This window comes from Bacillus rossius, chromosome 2, assembly GCF_032445375.1.
Source record: "Bacillus rossius redtenbacheri isolate Brsri chromosome 2, Brsri_v3, whole genome shotgun sequence".
Lineage (NCBI taxonomy): Eukaryota > Metazoa > Arthropoda > Insecta > Phasmatodea > Bacillidae > Bacillus > Bacillus rossius.
The window spans coordinates 133,890,638-133,909,811 of record NC_086331.1 but is presented as its reverse complement, the minus strand read 5'-3'; the positions used below and the strand labels follow the sequence as shown (position 1 = coordinate 133,909,811).

Below are 19,174 nucleotides of genomic sequence, written 5' to 3'. Positions count from 1 at the left end.
AGTGTAGATAACAGCCTATTCAACCGTTTACACTATATCACAAAATGTTTTATGTTTTTGAGATAACTTTACAAACCATTCTCACGATTTTATGTTTTGTTTATATACCTAACCTTTCTACTTAAAGTGGTTAACTGCTTGAATTATCAAAACACCCTATTAAAGAATAATAGGAAAACATGACCTAAAGCAAAGAATAAGAATTTTAATCTTGTTATTAATTTTTTTAAATAAAAATACTTTCCTTTATAATAATATAAACGGAAAAGTATACTATGTAATTTTATTACTTTCATGCCGTTGGCTATTTGCGATATCATTAAACATTGATATAACTTAAAATTCATGAAACATGTGTCCTTTCTTAAAAAATATACAAATTAGACTTTGTAAGACCTATATTTGATGAAAATTTAACTAAAAAGAACAAAGAACTGAGACGAACGAAGACAGAGGAAAATTCACTGCTTATATGAATAGCTACTATACAGGATCAGCATGGACTCGGTGAAATGTCAAAAAAAAATTTAGATTGTGTGTTTTGGACGAAAATACAACAGCAGATTGCAGGGTCTATGCCATGGGCGAAATCATGATGAACTGTAAATATTCAAGGTTTTAAACACGCATGTGATACTTATATATTCAGTTAATACAAAACAAGTAGCCTACAAGTAAACGAATAATAAGTTAATAAAATTTAACTTACCTGCAAAAACGTTACCTAAGCTGCTAAAACCACAATCTTCTAAGGTATCTTGGTTGTCTCATCGGCCAGTATCTCAACACGTGTACATACGTAAGAATAATGAACTCGTGCAAATTACTCATCAGCATGTGCGAGTCTTCAGCCATATTCAGTGCTGTGATGGAGTTGGTTCATCGTACCCAACAAAATAAAAACAGATACGCCAACAAAGTGGTTTAGAATAGCTAACAGAATTAATTGTTGCCGCTATAAAACATTTGTTTGAACTGTTGAAGTTTAAGCAAACATACGGTTTAGTTGGAGAATTTCAATGATGTATTTGGCTAAACTAAATATTAGTTTCAAGTGTTGAACCAACCAAATAATTTCTTGGCATAATAAATAATTTTCAAACAAATGAATTTTTATGGGAACATTTTTTGTTTGTTTGCACATCTAGCGTTTAGCACGATCAAATAAACGTTCGGTAGAATCAAATAAATATTGTCCGAACAAAACAGCCCTCATGAAAACAAATGTATTTGGCTCATAGAAAAAATTCATTTTCTCAGTGTACCCCACTATTATCACACGATAAAAAACCCTCCGTAAGTCATTTATGGGTTCACTATAGCATTATTACTCTGAGGAAATAAGACGTTCACACCTTCAAAACTAATGCCCACTGAATCTTTATAAATCCTCTGAACTCTTAAAATGCTAGCATGAGAGTTCAAACTGGCCAGACTGCAGAAATTTTTTTTTTTTTTTTCAGAACAACTGGTTGTACCCAGAGAATCTATATAAACTTCCTTTTTAAGTAAGTTATTTAGACTTTTCTTCTTGTAAAGACGAAGAAACTCTGTAAAGGGCGTTAATGTTTACTATGCGTGGTTAAGCCTACAGTGACTCCTAGATAGTAGTGCATGGGAAGGGCATAAGGTGTAGAGACTACCGGTACTACATGAAGAGGAGTCGCAGCTGCGTACATTGAAATGGCCAAAACCTTAAAGGTTCTGAGATTGAAGGGATTGAACTTTCCGGGGAAATTTTAAGGTGATTAGTGATTGTTGATTGTACAGAAATTTACTCGCATATTTCCAGATACCGTTGAGACTCTGAGTTGATCTCCCCATGATTCCTCTTGCCACTCTAAGTTTTCCACGTGAAACTAGTTCCGCCGCAAATGTTGTTCGTATGTGTACGAGTCTTGAAAGTTTCTCGGTCTGCTTGTCCATGACGCCTGCCCATTGAATTCGAACGCCACTCTGCTGTCTTTCTAACCACATTTTAATATCAATATTGGAAAATCTACAGCAATACGTTCACTTCAAAACCCAGGATTACTGAGTCCAAGCAATTAGAACAGTTATTGAGTCTTTACTCACAATCTGATACAAGATAACCTTTCTCCAAACCAAATTATTCGCAAAAAGGCACCAAACCCAGGTAGTGGCAAGTTTTTTTCGATCACTGTAACATAATCTCCATATAATTATGTGTTCCAAAAGTGAAAAACCCCACGGTATTTCAGGGCAGCCTTACACAACCAGGGAATAAAATCTTTGTAAAAAAGGGAAATAAACAGTGCATTCAACAAATAAGGAACGGGGGGAAAGGTGAGCTATTCTTTCAGCACACGTCAGTGATGAGCAAACATCTCCCACAGTAACAAGCAGATTCACATGTCTTCAAGTTGCAAATGAAGTAATAATACGAAACTCTGACACGAAATTTAACGAATAATTCTTTAAAATAATGCTGAGTGTGATAAATATACGAAAAGTATTGATTTGGGGGGGGGGGGGTGTGGAGTTAACATTTTTTTTTCCTTTTTAAAACATAACTAATTCTGTTTGACAAGATGATAATTTAAGATAATACAACAGGAGTATCGAACGCGTCGCACGCAAATGCCTCAACGCTGAACATGGGACATTTCCCCCTGGAGCGGAATTATCATCGCCTGCGTGTTTGAGGTTATACTTCTTTAGGCGCGCTGAAGTTGAAACTCTAGCATGCACCAGAAACGCAATGAAAAAATTGGTTGTCTGTAAAGTCGGTTTACGGACGATAGTTTAACGTGACGACGTCATAACAAAACATTGATGAAATGATTACATACTTTTATGAATAAAATTGAATCATTTTTATTTTAATAATAAAAGAATACATACTTAAAATTATACTAGTAATTAGATTTTTAAAATGCAAGAATAATTAACCTTTATTGCCGAAATTCTTGTTGTAATAAGCAATGAAAACCACATTAACTTTTCACTTCACTTTATAAACAGTCGAGTGGAAGAGAGATAAATGCGGCGCAAGCGTACAATGAGCGTAACGGGACACAGCGTAACGGGACACTTTTTTGTGCGTGCAGCCGGCGTTCATCGATTTATTAGACGTTGTCAGATCAAAAAAGCGGGCATTACACAATGTAAATTTAACAAATTGAAAGTCAAATGCGCATGCATGCAGAAACAGCTATAGCCACGAGGCGAAGAAGTCAAGATGGCGGACCCACGTGTGGCAACATGAACCCGTATATATTAACCATCGCAAACAACAGGGGATGTAATAAATGTAGGCCTATTGGTGTGCCAAAAGTAAACTTTGTGGTAGTCAGGCCATTCTGGAATACATTTTGTAAACTTTAATAGTCATAACAAAATATAATCGCAACTTTAAAAATATTTATAATTTTGCAGGTAGGAAAATTGTGTTGAAACAAACATGGCGTCTAAGTTAGTTAACAATTTGTTTGTTCTCTAAAGAATTACGAACGCGGCGTTATCTTTGAAGTATTTTCAAAACTAAAAGTTAAAGTTTAGTATATACATTAAAACAAAATTAGCCTAAATCATTTCAAAACACGCATTATAACACTAAGTACCTAAATTTATGTACACTAGGTTTTGCTTAGGCTAAACGATAGAAATCAGTCTGTAAATACTTCTTAAAAACAAACCTTAAAATTATTGAGCTGATTCAACATTTAAAATTTAACAGTACAAATTTAATCACAAAATTAATTTATTCAACATGGTGTCGAATATTTGCAGGCTATCAAGTTCTTGTGTCTCTACAGTATGATGAACGCTGCGCAATCTCTACACATTTCAATGATAACTAAGGATTGTTAAAATTGTAATGTTTATTTTTAAGTTTTCATAATTTTTTTATGACTCTAAATTATAACATAAAGTTTTACAGGATAGTTATAGGCCTACTACTATAAAGTTTAGTTTGCCACACCAATACGCTTAATGCAGTCCTCGAGGTTCGCGAAAGTAAGTACCTATATACGGGTGAATCACGCATGTCCGCCATCTTTCGAGATTTCTAAGACTTCCACAGCAGCATCGTGTTTACACATTTCCGTTCCAATCGACTTTCGTTCCCTTCACGAAGTTACTCCTACCAAAAACGTAGAGACCTGCAAAATTCGCGGATTCATTCGGTGATAGGCTAGAATTCAAACACATATACCTCTTAGATAATTTTGCTATTGGCTTACTGTTCATCTGGACGAATCTCAACCAGTTATAGTCCCTCATCCAAAGAAGGATCGAATCACAGACAAACCAACTGAGACGACTTACAATTCGGCAGCCAATGAACTTGCGTTATTTGTCCGAGTGTACAGTGGTATGTGCAGTCTATCCTGAAGGCCATCGAAACCGCGAATTTTGCAGGTCTCTACAAATAAGGTATACCGAGAGCTAAGACGTTCACACATCAACAAAAGAATGGCGATGCTAACTGCAGTTATTGAAGAGAAACGTTTTTAGGAAATTTACAAGGAGAAAAATGAGTAGGTATTGTGTTACATGGGTGGAAATTTGTGCCATGAGACAATGGTGGGGCTGAAAGTTGGGGTTCGTTCGTGATTTTTGTTCGTGAATTCCGACAGAAACTGTGGGAGCTATCTGGAACTGTAAACTTGCTAGTAACGATGAGAAAATGCTTATAAAACATGACAGTTTACATTATAACCACGGTAATTTAATACCATAGGTAATGTTAATGGATGGTGTTGGTTGTGTAGGAGGTGTCGGATAGCGGGACTACAAGCCACCTTAGACTGGGCCATATTTTGCATTAATTCTAATAAAAATGATAAATATTTATACTTAGCAATTGTTTAAGTGATTTTGATGGGTGCTAAACTTCACAAGCACACTACAGGCAATTTATAATAAAACAAATATAAATGTAGAATTATTTAAATTAATGTGAGATAAAAGTAATTAAATGGTATCGCCGCCATTGCCTTCCATTTTAAATAGGTTCTAAATGTCTGCCTTGCTGCTTTAGATGTGAGAGCGAGTTTCCATGGATTCTCCTCGTAAATTGCCATTTCTTTTCCGGTGTAGGTTTTCGAACCTTTTGACGTGACAACGTCTAATAAATCGATGAACGCCGGCTGCACGCACGAAAAAGTGTCCCGTTACGCTGTGTCCCGTTACGCTCATTGTACGCTTGTGCCGCATCTATCTCTCTTCCACTCGATTGGAACAACCATCGATTTGACTTTTTCGAGGCACATTAAACTTGAAACACTCCCATTCGTTTCCTACTTTTCCTATCATCGTCCTATCCTTAACGGAATAACACAGATTGGAAGAAGTTAAATAGCAAACATGTATAAAAGTTACAGTTAAAATAATCTGTTCGTTAAAGTAATAAACATATTTGAATGAATGAGTACAAATAAAAGTAAATGTATCAATTAAATAGTCAATTTCATTTCACTCGTTCTTTGTATCCATATAAACTAGTGATAATTCAATAAAAATGATTCAATTTTATTCATAAAAGTATGCAATCATTTCATCAATGTTTTGTTATGACGTGGTCACGGTAAACTATCGTCCGTGAACCGACTTTACAGACAACCAATTTTTTTTCGAAGCAGCTTGGAATACGTGTGGCGAAGCAGCCTGAGCTGCAGCGCGCGATGTGGGCCAGGCGCAGCGCCAGTCTGTGTGCGGGACTTGGGGAACCGCGCGGCCGCACAGACGCAGACAAAATGGCGGCCGCGCGGCAGGTTCCCGCTCGCCAGATTGATTTTATGAGCCTGCCTCTCTCGGCGAACCATCCCTCTGCTTCGCTCTCAACCAGCAACGAATACCTTCGTCGTGTGTCTGCAAGCACTTCGCCACGCGAGAGTGTGCGACCGATACCTGCACACGTGTCCGATGGCAGTTCGTGAGTCGGCCTGCGTCGCGCTGTTCAGGAGCGGGATTCCCAACCAACTATTCAACTCAAATAAACCAAGACTTCTTCGTTATTTCAAGTAACCGAATCTTCGTAAAAAAAAAGCTATGCTGTATTTAAAATTTCCGAGTTGAAAGCTTCGTTCTAAACAAAGGTTGAACACTCACGTAAACAAAAGAAGAGTATTTTTGTATGTTTTGATCCTATACGAAGTAAGGTAAAGGCACCTATTATGGGACCCCTTTTAAATAAAATTCATATATTTTTATTAAGTGAACATAAATTAACATTTGACATCTAATAAATCACTTGATATGTTTAAATATAAAATGCAATATATACATATTGTTTTAAACTAATAAATTTACGTCCTATGCAAAAAAAGGAAGACACTGCACTTTTCCAAAGGAAAAAAAAGGTTTCCTAATATGGGACACATTATTTCTTTATCCTCTTTTGGCACTGAGGACACACAAAGTGACTGTCAGTGGCACCACAATGTTCATGAGCCCAACGACAGCAGACAATACACTGTATCCACTGTTCGCCATGTTTGTCATCTGAAAATATGCATCCACAGAAGAGGCACTCAGCATCGTTGTCTTCTTCACCAGAGCTATCTGATAAGATGTCGAAATCATCATCCGACTCGTCGCTGCTGGATTGTTCCATTAATCTTCTTGTACAACTTCGTGATCTTGTCTTTTGTGAGTTGGCAGAAGGTTTTTTCGTCAGGGTTTTATGACATTTCCATGCAGCTTCTTTTTTAATTTTTGCTGTTGTTGCTCTTTCCAAACTCAAACTTCTCAAACTTACAAACTTCAGGAGATCAGATTTGTAAGGCGATGAGGTTATTACAGATGCTTTGCCACATCTTCGGCTTTGTAAATTTGCTGAAAGACTAGGAAGTAGCTTAATGTCTTTAGGAGATAGGTGTGATGTCCATAGTTTGAGCAGGACTATCATCAGAAGGCCCTGTGCCAGAAAAATGTGGGCGATCCATAGGCAGAACAGGGTGAGAATTAGATGGTCCTGCACCAGTTGATGTGTCATTCGAAGTGGCGATGATAGTTGCACTGGTATGAACATCTCTATCAAGAATTTCTTGACAACTGTGAATTACAAAGTCACATTCACGAAACCCATCACTGTTGAATGGGTACAATCCTGTTTTGCGGAATGCATTGACAGCTATTTCCATTGTTGCAGCTCGTTGATATGCTGCACTGAACAACTTTGCAACCAAGAGTGGTGTTACAATACGGTTAGGGTTGTTTCTTAAAAAATACTGTATTTCTGAGGCATAATAGGTTTTCAGTGGCTTCATGAAGCCTACATCCAGTGGCTGCATTTTGTGTGAACTGTGAGGAGGGATACAAATGATTGATACGTGGTTCTCTCTAGCCAATCGTATCACATCAACATTTCTGGTGTGTGAGTAGTGGCCATCGAGAACAAGAAGAACAGGGTCTTCAAGTGATGGCTTTGTATATTCAATAAAATGATCAAACCACTTTGTGAACAAATCCCCCTGAATCCATCCAGAAGGGTGGCATCCCCAAATAGAACCAGCTGGTGCCCCATCCATGAGTTCTATTTTCATATTCTTCCTTGGCCACACTATCAATGAAGGGACAAAAGAACCAACTGCATTCATGCAAGTAACGACTGTTATGAGTGACCCTCTCTCAGCTGATGTCAGTGCAGCTACTTCTCGTTTTCCTTTCAGGGATATTACCATCTCAGCTCTGTGCTGTACCACAGTTACCCCAGTCTCGTCAACATTGTACAACCTGTGAGGACGGCCTTTAATTTTGTCAAATTCAGTTACATAGAGCTCAAAAAATTTTTTTACATTTTCAGGACTGAAACCTTTTACTCTGGCGTGAGAAATGCCTTGGGGAACTCTTAATGACAACTGTGGATGACGCTTTAAGAAAGAACCCATCCACTTCTTACCAGCTGATTTATTTTTTTCTGAGAATGGATGTTTGATACCATTAGCAATGGCGAGTTGGAAGGCCATCCTTTTAATATCACATTTCCTCAACCCATAAAACCTTTTATCCATCTCAATGCAGTATGTTACAAGTTCATTTTCTAGTTTACAGCTTAATGTAGGCCTTCTTCCTAATGGCACATTTACCAAATCATCAGAACGCAATTCAGTATTTTTCACATACCTTTCCACTGTGCTTTTTGGTACCCCAAAATGTTTCGCTGCTGACTTGTAACCCATAGTACCTGTTTGTACAGCTTTGACAGCTAGGATCATCTGCTCCTTGTCCCATTTCTTCCTTTTCGGATTTCGGCTAGGATCCATCTAAAAGAAAAACATTAATATGAAGGGTAATAATAAAGTTCAAATCAATGTCATTTTAGGCAAAGAAAACTGTTAATTTATGACTATGAATTTATATTCTAAGACTAGCATTAATTATGATATATGTCATTACAGTTTGTTAATAACGAGAATTATATTACTATATACTAGATATGAAGCAATTTAATTACATTTTAACATAATAAATAATCATTGTATTGTAACAAGGCGATAGTTAAATGATATTCTGATGTTTAAATGCATAATACTTTATTTAGCAGGAAGCTCTTAATATGAGACCCGGTTCCTAATATGAGATAGTATCCCATAAAAGGGTACTCTGTAGGTCTCATAATAGGAGCCATCAATATGCAACAAAAGACATTGTGTTGCGGATACAAAAAGTGCACAAAACACAATCTCACTAGCATGCACATAACCACTCATCTATATAGCAATGATCGTGTATGAATGTTATAACAAGTAACCTTACCTTGATTTATATGTAAGCCGTTTCTGTAATCTCGGTGGAAAACTCGATAGCTCGTAAAACACAAAATAGGTAACCACGCTTGTCTACACATTCGCTCGCTAATGAAAACAATACACACGCAAGAAAACGTTCACTGCACCGAGTTAGTGTATTGTCCGCTAGAGTTCAGGAGCTCCCGGCTGAGAAAGTCTAGGTTCTCATATTAGGAAAGGTCTCATAATAGGTGCTTTTACCTTATATTCTTCTGTGTTCGTGTTCAAAGTAAGTGGTTTCAGTATTCGTAAATTTACGAACATCCCTGGATAATTTGTAACGAGCGGTCTTCGTAAATTTAAGGTGAAAATGTTAAACAGTGCAGTATTAACTCTAAACCTTTGAAAACATAAAAACCTAAAAATCTCACATTATTGAATAATGAATGCGTAGCCCAAATTTAGGTCCTATCACCATAATTATATTAACTAGTTTAAACATAAATTGTTTAAGATGTTCTGCAAATATCACAGTTTGGATTTTAAAATCATTTTTAAATAACACCAACTTCACTGAATCCTTTTTAAGAAACTGAATTTAGCCTACATCAAATAATGTAAATAGGTTTCATATAGGTATAATTCAAACACACCACAGTACGACCTGAAGGACACGCACGAGAAAAACAACCGAGGCCTAGGGCTACGCTGTTAGAAATTATAGTCAATTTTTCGGACGTTATTACGAAGAATTGAATATAATAAACGAAAAGTTATTCGTAATTTCAAGTAATTGAGTCTGCGTAGAAACTACGGTGTGTTTCGACTCCCGAGTTGTAGTCGTGATTCGTTCTTAACGAAGATAAAACCGCTTGGAAAAAAAAAAGGTGTTCGTTGCTATAGACTTAAGAATGTTTTGTTAACACACCAAATTATTCTTTTGGATTCATGTTCGAAGTAAGTGTACGTATCACTTGTAATTCTTCGTGAATTGAAGGTAAAAACGGTTAACAGTGCAGGCACTCAGCGAGAGCTGTGAAAGAAAGCGACTCGCCATGCTACCAATCCAAAGATACCAGTACTACGCCTGGGAAAGTTCACGTACTTGTGTGCCGGTAAGCCGAACGGAGAAAATCAATTTCAAGTATGTTTGGCGGAGCTAACCAACTTCTTCCGTCGCGTTACAAACACGCGAGCTCTTCACGAAGACCGTGTTGGCTCTCTGGTCGCCCTCAGGTACTCGGAGACCACCCCAGCACTGAGTGAACTCCCCGGCAGAAACCCTCCTGCCAGGCCGGACGCGACAAGGCGAGACGGCACGACATGACACAAGTCACGGCTCCATTGCACACTTGACGCAGTGTTTTGGACATGCGCCATTGCAGGTTTGCACTGTTTGTCAAGGAACAATTTCGAAAATCAAACAAATAAATTTAAAAAAAATGAAGATAAAATGACGGGACGACGGGAACAGATGTCAGTTCCCGAAACGTCGTAACTTGTTCTCATTGGAAACCTTCTGTGTTCGTCAGTGCTATTGTCGTTGTGTTGACCGTAGTACTTGTTTATCTTCAGCGCTGTGTTTATATGTTTGCTGCGTTGTCCAGGTTTGTTGACTGCCTGCATTTAATCTGTCTCGTTGTTACCCCACTGTATTCGCCTGTGTTGTTGTATGTAGGCTATTAGTTTTCATGACTAAGTTCCTTCAATGGACTTCTTGTGCTGTCTGTTATTTATATGTTGAACATTTTTGCCCGTGCTGAATCATTCTTGTTTTCTGTACATTTTTATCTCCATATCTTTTATTTATCTATTTTTTGATTTTCGGTATTTTTCCATGACAAACGGTGCAAAACAGCAATGGCCTATGTCCAAAAAATCTGCATTCAATCAAAATTCACCACTGCATGAATCATTCAAATATCGTTCCATTGCAGACTCTTCGCTCATATAATTTAATGAGCACCGAGTTACTATCCAAGTGTTTCAGATCCTACTTTAATCTTGGAAGTCTCTTTATCGCAACCCGTAGTGTGGGTACATTGACGTCTTGCCTAAAAAATTTGTGAACTTTTCACTTATAATGTATGTAATAGTACAGTATCCACCCTGATGTTAGTTTATTTCTGCACAGAACTTGTGCTTCTTTTGACCACTATATTCGCCTAAGATAATATTTTAATTTTAAAAGTAAAATCAATACGATTTTATAACTGTGTCATAGGCCCTATCTGTTGGTGTATTTTTACGCTATTTTATATAAATGTACATATGCATTGAATATAACAAGATTTTACCACTAATGCCAGTTACATTTACACAAAACACATTGTAAAATTAACATTTTACTATGAATGTGTGTAGTGGTATCTACTTCATTCAGAAATATACAGGTATTTTTGGTAGATTTAGTCTGTTGATCTACGATGTTCACTGTAAAGTTATTTCTAAATTTATCACTATTAAATGAAAAAAAAATCATGCAAAACTGAGTGAACTGGTCAGAATCGAAATCACGATCTGGATAGTGCTCGTCTAGTGGCTTGATCTTCACCATCGTACACACTGATTAATCATAAGATAGTGAAAATAGTAGCTAAACGATGTTTTTGAACTAATGATATATAAATATAAGGCACATTATGAACTTAAATTTAATAATATTTTGTGAATACGTATGTGTATTTTGCAGATAATTGGTCATTGTCTATTTACACTTAGAAAAATTATGCACATTTCAATAATATAATTATGATATGTGTTCAAAATACTGTAGCGTAGCGGAAACTCGTAGGACATTTATTAACTTAACATTTATTGTATGCTTATTTTCACATAGGCTATAGATACATCCAAATGTATCACTAAACAGGTAAGATATTTTTATTTAAGATTTATAGTCAAGTAGTTTTAACAGAGGTCTAGAGTACAATTTGGTTTTCTAGAAACATTGTGTAAGTAACGTACGCCTAATGTTTTTTTAATCACACGAAGAAAATGTAAAAGTATTAAATATTTGTATAGAATCTATGTAATTTTTATAACGTTTTTACATTGAAAGACTCTTTCGTAGCTTCTTGAAAGTCGATGGTGTGTTAATTAAAGGAAAAACTAAATATTTTTTATACAACTATTTTGAATTCAGTTAGTTTGTCGAAGAACGGCGGTTTCTGAAATGCAGTAGCCTGTTTATTTACATGAGTCAAAAGAAATACAATGCAAACACTGTGTAATCAAACAGTGTAACCAACGATACAATGTAGACATGTTCGTTGTTAAGTATGTGTTCTTAAAAAGGTTTTGCTGGTAATAGATGAGAATGAATATACGTGTAACATTGTGTGTGCATAAACGGTGACTTATATGTGGCTTAGTTTTGAGCAGCAGTGTACGGTAACTAAACAACTAAATTTTTAGTTGGATTATTTATTTGAAATTATTATGTTTCTAATGCTAAGAGAATATAACTAATGTTAAGAGCATATAAATTCAGCTTACATTATTTCGAAGTAAGTAAAAAGCGCTATTTTATATTTTGTTTTCATGATGAGCATTTATTTTTAGAAACGTTACTAAGTGTTGCTGCAAGGTAGGCTACATACTAAACCCTCTTAAAGTACTTAGTTGATAATTAATATATGCAAGATAAAATGTATCCGGTAAATTGACTCTCAGCTCATGAAAGAAAGACAAAACAAAACGAATACCTTGATGAAAAAACCCGAAATTTAGAATATAAAATAAAAATTCTGATTGATCTAGTAAAATAAAATACAGAAAAGCGTTGGTTAAAATTTATTTAAAATACGGCAGATTGAAATGTTTCGAAAGCCTGAATACGCATAGGTAAGATAGGATAGTTTAAGCGAAACTATTACGTCATATTATACTTATATTTTATATGAAGCGATATTTAAGTAACAACCAAAATTTATATACCACTCAGATTATAAGCTCAATACGTCGTAAGTAAACATTTAAAATACCACTTATAATATTTCTTTGGATTTAGCCTACGTTTCATTACACGGTATTTTTCACGTCTTTATTAGTAGCATTTATTGTCATAAGCACACGTAGGTCCTATAAAGTTGGTAGGTAGGTACCTACAAAATATTTTGATATGAATTTATAATTCCAACCAAAATTTCAAACTAGACAATTTACTTTACGTCTGAGGTAATTTTATAATAATTTTACATTATGTTGATTTAAAATGCTAAGCAAGTTTGAACTATACATACCACAATCGATGGTCACAGACAGAAAAATTTGATTTTAGCTTCACCGGGCTCTTTCTTTTCGCTTGCACATCACTTGCATTTCCTACACCGGGCTGTTGAGTTATGCGCTGTAAAACGTATTGTGTGCAGCATTTCCTTGGTAAGTGTAAATTATCTTCAGCAATCTTACAAATATGTCCCGCTAGCATGTCGCCGTACGCCTTTACATTTCATTAAGCCCTATATCTACATAAAATGACTCGCAAAACCACTTAACATTTAAGGAAAAACGTAAGCTTACTAAGGTGTGAAACGTGCTTAGACTATCTGCGATAAATAATTGTTTTCCAACTATTAATTATATTATGGCTGAAATTAACTTTCACTAACCTATTATATGTTAAATAATTTTTATATACAAAAACTAGTCGCTAAATTAAAGCTCCCCGATAGTTACTTCGGCTAATATTTTATGACTGAAGACTTCGAAATCACACAATATTTGACGGTTTTAAGCTCAAATTCCCAAAACATTCGTTTTATTTTTACGTTTATGACAGTTTGCTTTAGTAACCAGTACCCACATACCGTGCTAAAACCACTATGTATAGCCTTTAAAGATTCTATTTTCTACATAGTATCCATACGGAACGTGGAAACCAAGACAAAACCTTTCCGCATAAGTTGAAATTAGGTTTAGTAAATTTACGGACATTCAAACTAATCATTTGTGTTAAATAAACGAAGATTGTTCGTAATTTCAGACAACTGTAACTTCGAAGAAACTTCGCCGTACTTCGACTTCCGAGTATATCCTACTGCTTGTTTGTCGGTGTAAATGAGGTAAATACGTTTGTGCAAGAAATAATTGCTGTTTTTGCAGAAGTCGTAAACAGTTTTTGAATGTTTTGCTATTATACCAAGATTATTCTTGTGGGTTCATGTTTAAAGTAAGTGAACTTAGTACCCGTGAATTTACGAAGATGACAATACATTTACGAAGATATCTGGATAATTTATAACTACTGTTATTCGTAAATTTGCATCTAATGATACTAGATAAAGATAAGTTACAAGTAAATTTCAATAAATGAAACCAACATGTTCCATTTTGCAAACGGTGAAGAACAACGTAGAAATGCGGGGAGGCGCATTTGTATCAAAACTACTTATTGTTTCATTACATTCAGGTTTTCCAATTATAATTTATTACAATATAACCTAATAACCTCTCCTACACTCCTGCAAGTCAGTCCAACGAAGAAGTCGCCTCAAATAGGGCTATGTGAAGAGTTGTTCGTTTGTAATTTCAGATAACTGGTTATTCGTAGAAACTGCGCCGCATTTCAAATTCCGAGTTCAGGATACATACACGCGTGGAAGAAATGTGTGTGTTATTTTCAGTCGTCTTCATCGCAGTGTAAGAATGCTTTGTTTATATAGCTACTAAGATTATTGTTGTGGGTTCTTGTTCTAAGTAAGGAAAAATTTTTATCCGCAAAATTTACGACGATAACGATAAATTTACAAAGATCCTTGGATAATTTATAACCAGCGTTCTTCGTACGTAAGTTTAAGGTGAAAATTTTTAACAGTACGATTTACGAACATTTTACATTGAAAACACTATTTCATATAACTTACATTGTAAACTCTTTATAAAGTAACTCGATTTAAAGACAAATTCCTTAAAACGTCGAAATAGCTTGACTTTGGTTGGTTTTCCTTGTTTTCTATACAATAACACACCCTAAGTATATAGTGACACGCTCACACTATTTAACAACAACAGGTATCATTAAACAGTACTATCTAAGTTGCCGAAGTTGATAAGAACTGCAGCTGTGTACATTCTTTTGTTTGCTGTTTTGTTGTTGTATTATCTAGCACGTGTTTACTTCGACTGACGTACCGGGGGTTCTAAGAAATTTTGTCCTTTGTTTTTGTATGACGAACTTGCACATGTTTACCTCGGTCACTAGACTTTTGTCAAGTTGTTATCTGTTATCATTTTCGCAGTTGCTTACAGACTTTCGAACTGTAAACATGGCGAGTAAACGAAAATCTTTGTGTATTGACGAAAAGGTTTTATTAATGCGTTCAATAGAGGCGGGAGAAAAGATCAGTGATGGAAAACGCTTTGGATTCAGCCGCTCTACTGTGCCTACAATATGGAAAAACAAAGAAAAAATTCTGCAAGCAGAGGAGAATGGAAAATCTGCTAATAAATTAAAGAAACCTCAATACGAAATGTGGTTCAAGCAATGCTATCATGGTTTTATAGACAACGCCAGAATAATATGCCCGTCTCGGGGCCGGTCATATTATTATAGAATAGTTAAATGATATCTTTTATTTCTCTCCATTAAACGACCACTCTCTATAACGCCGCAAATTGCTCAGTCCGTTAAGTGCCGTTATATAGATTTTACACTGTATATAAAATAGTCATGTCTTCAGAAATTAATAAGTTATTTTCTAACTAAAAATCAATGTTCAAGAAATCATGTGTGATGATATATATGTAATTAATAAATATTATCTATGTTCTAATGTAACGAATACGATAATTCATAATTCATTGCAAATGACTGATGAATTAGATATAGATAACACGAGCCAGCCCTACTATAGGTTTTGTGGTCTACTTATATATTTTTTCGTTGATTTTTCAAAGCCATCATATCACTTAACAGCATGCGTTTATATTTGATTAGGCTATGAGATTTGTAAACATATGAATACAGAATAATTTCTACAGTTATGTTGTGCACCAAGTACGTAGTAAACACACCATTTTTCGCCACTCGAGAGTTTACTCATAACCACAAGAATATGACTGGTCTCACGTCAACACAAATACTTCTTAGTACGATTTCTTAAACACTTGAGGAATAGTAAATAATTATTCCGTTTCTGTGTTGGTGATTAAAAGCATCGTTATGTTATTTATTGTTTTGATTAGGACGAGATTACATCAGAAACGACTTCAGCACTTTCTCAATTCTGTATTGTAGTAACCCAAGTTTAAGATTTGTATTGTAATTAATAATAGTATAAAATCTATACAAGAACTTATTATAAAAACATATATATGTATTTCTTAATTTTTGTACTAATGTTCAGCCTCTCTGAAAGTGCAGCTAAAGCGCGGGCGTTTCAAAAAGTAAGGAATGGTTTAAGGTTTAAATATTTTTAATTTATTTTAACATTAAATCCCTAAAATACTATAGTACCTATTATGTTGATACATCCTAAGCATTAAAAATAACTTTGCAATTGTAAGCTTTTGTACAAGAAAGGCTTTAGCTAGATATGTTATAACCATATGACACACCTTCCTTTTGTCCACTTCATTTCAAAGAATTTGCCGCGAAATCAGCCTACGGAATATTAAACAGAGAAAATTTCTATAAATTAGACTCATAACATAAATTATAAAGATTTAAAACAGTAAACATCGCTGTGAAAGTAAAATTTAAGCTATTCAAGAAGATTGCTGACGCGCATTTTAGGAAAACCAAGCCACTTGACTCTGTTATAAAGTGGCATCGCCTGTCCCTCTATTGCGAACAAATCTTTCGGATCCACTTTTTAGAACTTACATTACTTGCAGATGTATACACATTTCATTAAATTGTCCTCGTGTTACTGGCTCACCTCCACACAATCCAGTGACGGACTTCGGATATAACTCCAAAATAAGACATAACGTCTATAACTGACCAGCCACAGATAACCAGCGTTGAATGGTCCTGACTTTTGTTTTCAAACACTAATTTTCAGCTACGTTTCAGCTAGTAGTTGCAGTCTTATATGAGACCCACTTATTACTGCCGCAGTTAAATTTTTGTATCACTGTTACAATTCAGTAGCCCTACGTGTTCGTTTAAAATTGTTTTTGTTCAGGTAAATAAACATTAATAGCTTTATTTAATGGCACCAATTTAATGGCCACATGAAAAAAAAAACATTGCAAAAACAGGAAAAAATACAGCTTTCAAAGTTCGTACAAATTACTATGGTTAATGGATTACATAAATTCGTAAGTATTCCATATATTTATTTAAAACTCTTAGGTAGCCTATATTTTCGAATTAAACGCCCTAATGCTAATGTAACCTATTATGCTTTTGGATTTGTTTTTTTTTATACCTATAGGTATATAGCTATACACGCAGGCGTTCGAGTTAGAGATGACAATTGCCGTGTGTTCGGTTTTGAAGGGGAAAAAAACTGTACGTGAGGGGCCTATAACGAAAGTTAATAAAGAATGTAGGTACTTTTCAAAATAAAAAGCTCAGAGAAAAAATTATTTATTTTAAAATTGTTAATTTTCGTAAAAGAATGTAGCTCAACGTTAAAGGTCCTGTCGTTGAATTATTTATTTCTTTATACGTGACAGGCATGCGATTAAATATTTTTTGACGTAAAATATTTTTTTCTTTTAATTCAGTAATGTTTTTTTTTATTTACAACTTTAAAATAATTTCATCAGAACACATTAGATTTTCATTAACATGGATCTAGGCCTAACAATTATAGCCAAACCAACAATCAAGAATTTGTTTTGTTTGCCGCAGGAGTGATTAGTGGTTTCCCATACCTTCTGATATTATCTTCACACATAGAAAAATCATTGTGAGGTTATTCGCTTGGTTTACTGGTGCCCAATATACATATATGTGCCTACTTATCTGGCAACGAATAGGCTAGGTGTACACACCTTGTTACTGCCATTATATTAAGATAGCCAAGACTTTTAAATGTCATACTGATAAAAAATTATTTTGTTATACTTTTTTGTGGTTTTTCCTTATGTTCCTTTAAATAAATACTTGAAACAACAGTAAACGTGTTCTTTGTAAATTTATATATCACGTTTTCTGATAGCAAGCTTTAAGAAACTTTTATTTCATGTTTAAAGAATTGTTAAATGGAAAAATAAAAATTTAGGCTAAAGTGAGATGCCTCAAGACACTACTTTTTCTAGCCTTAAGTACTCTTAAATAAAACTAGGATGAAAATTGTTGAAGTACAATTGAGTACCTATACGTAACCTTAACTCATTTTAAAACAGGCTAATAGAAATTTATAAAATTAAGTATATATATTGCTCCTTTGGTAATGTTTAATGCCTTTCAACAAGTCTAAAATAGTTCCATATTCGGAACATATTGGGCCCAGTACCTACATTTATAATTTGATTTTATTTTACATGGTATTAATATATCGTAAAGAGCGTGGTCATTACAGAGGGTTTATGCTATGTCTTTTAAGTAAAGGCTTCTTATTACCTACTGGTTTTATTCACAATTAACACCTACTCAGCGAGAAAGCATGTGCATCGGCTGGTGTTTCATGAATTGAACATTATAGGTACATAGGCTATCTGCTGAGATCAAATGCCGACAGTTTAAAATCAAATATTACGATTCTGATTTACCTAAGCATTGGGTAGTATCAATTCTAACCACAGTTCGATAATTATTACTAGGATCCGATAAAGAACATAAGACAAATGTAAGGCCTAAACACGCAACAAAAAAAAAACATTAATTTCTGCCTCTCGGCCAAAGCGATTAAAACTGTCCGTAACGTACAATATTTTTTTCAGTAAAAGGCATACAGATATCTGTTAATAACTGACAGTATATAGTTTAATACTAGCTACAAAAAAAATCTGTAAAACCACAGCAACAAAAAAAGTATAAATGAAAGAATATTGCATGAAAACTAGCCGTGAGCCTGTAGTTTAGTTGTATAAGTGTAGGGAGGGCGCGCTGCACTGTCTCAGAGTCGGTCTCAGTGCGCGGCCAGGGCGGGCAGGGGGAGGGTCAGCGGGGTTCACCTATGTTGTGCGAGGTGGTGACGGCGCAGCACGCGCCCGCCGGACCACCATGGGCCACCAGCGGGTGCTGCGGGTGGCCGCCGAGGCCGAGGAAGGTGGGCGCGCCCGCGGTGGTCGCCAGGACGCCAGGCGCTGCCGTCTCGCGCCCGCCGAACTTGCCGTGAACAGGCGTCGTGTTGTCGGCACGCGCCGCACGCGCGCAAGCACAGCCTCAGTCGCTCAGACCCGCACTCATCGCACGCCACTCGCCCGCCTGCGTCCCGCGCGCCTGTGTGTGGGAGCCGGTGCGTCGCCTTCGCCCTGGCCGCTGCCACTGAGCCGCGCGGCGCGCTCGGACCCCCTCTTCCCCTCCGCGCGCCCTCCCCTCGCCCGCCCCTCGCCCTCCCCTCCCGCGCGCGCGG

General features: G+C 35.9%; 1 protein-coding gene across 1 annotated transcript in view; it reads right to left on the bottom strand.

Annotated features, from left to right (window-relative positions):
* The window catches only part of LOC134529003 (collagen alpha-1(I) chain-like), a 181,417-nt gene extending 162,456 nt beyond the window's left edge, over positions 1-18,961 (bottom strand). Inside the window, exon 1 of the mRNA XM_063362670.1 lies at positions 18,774-18,961. The gene's annotated coding sequence lies outside the window, so the exon portion shown is untranslated. The remainder of the gene's footprint in view (positions 1-18,773) is intronic.
* Between the last annotated feature and the right edge of the window lie 213 nt (positions 18,962-19,174).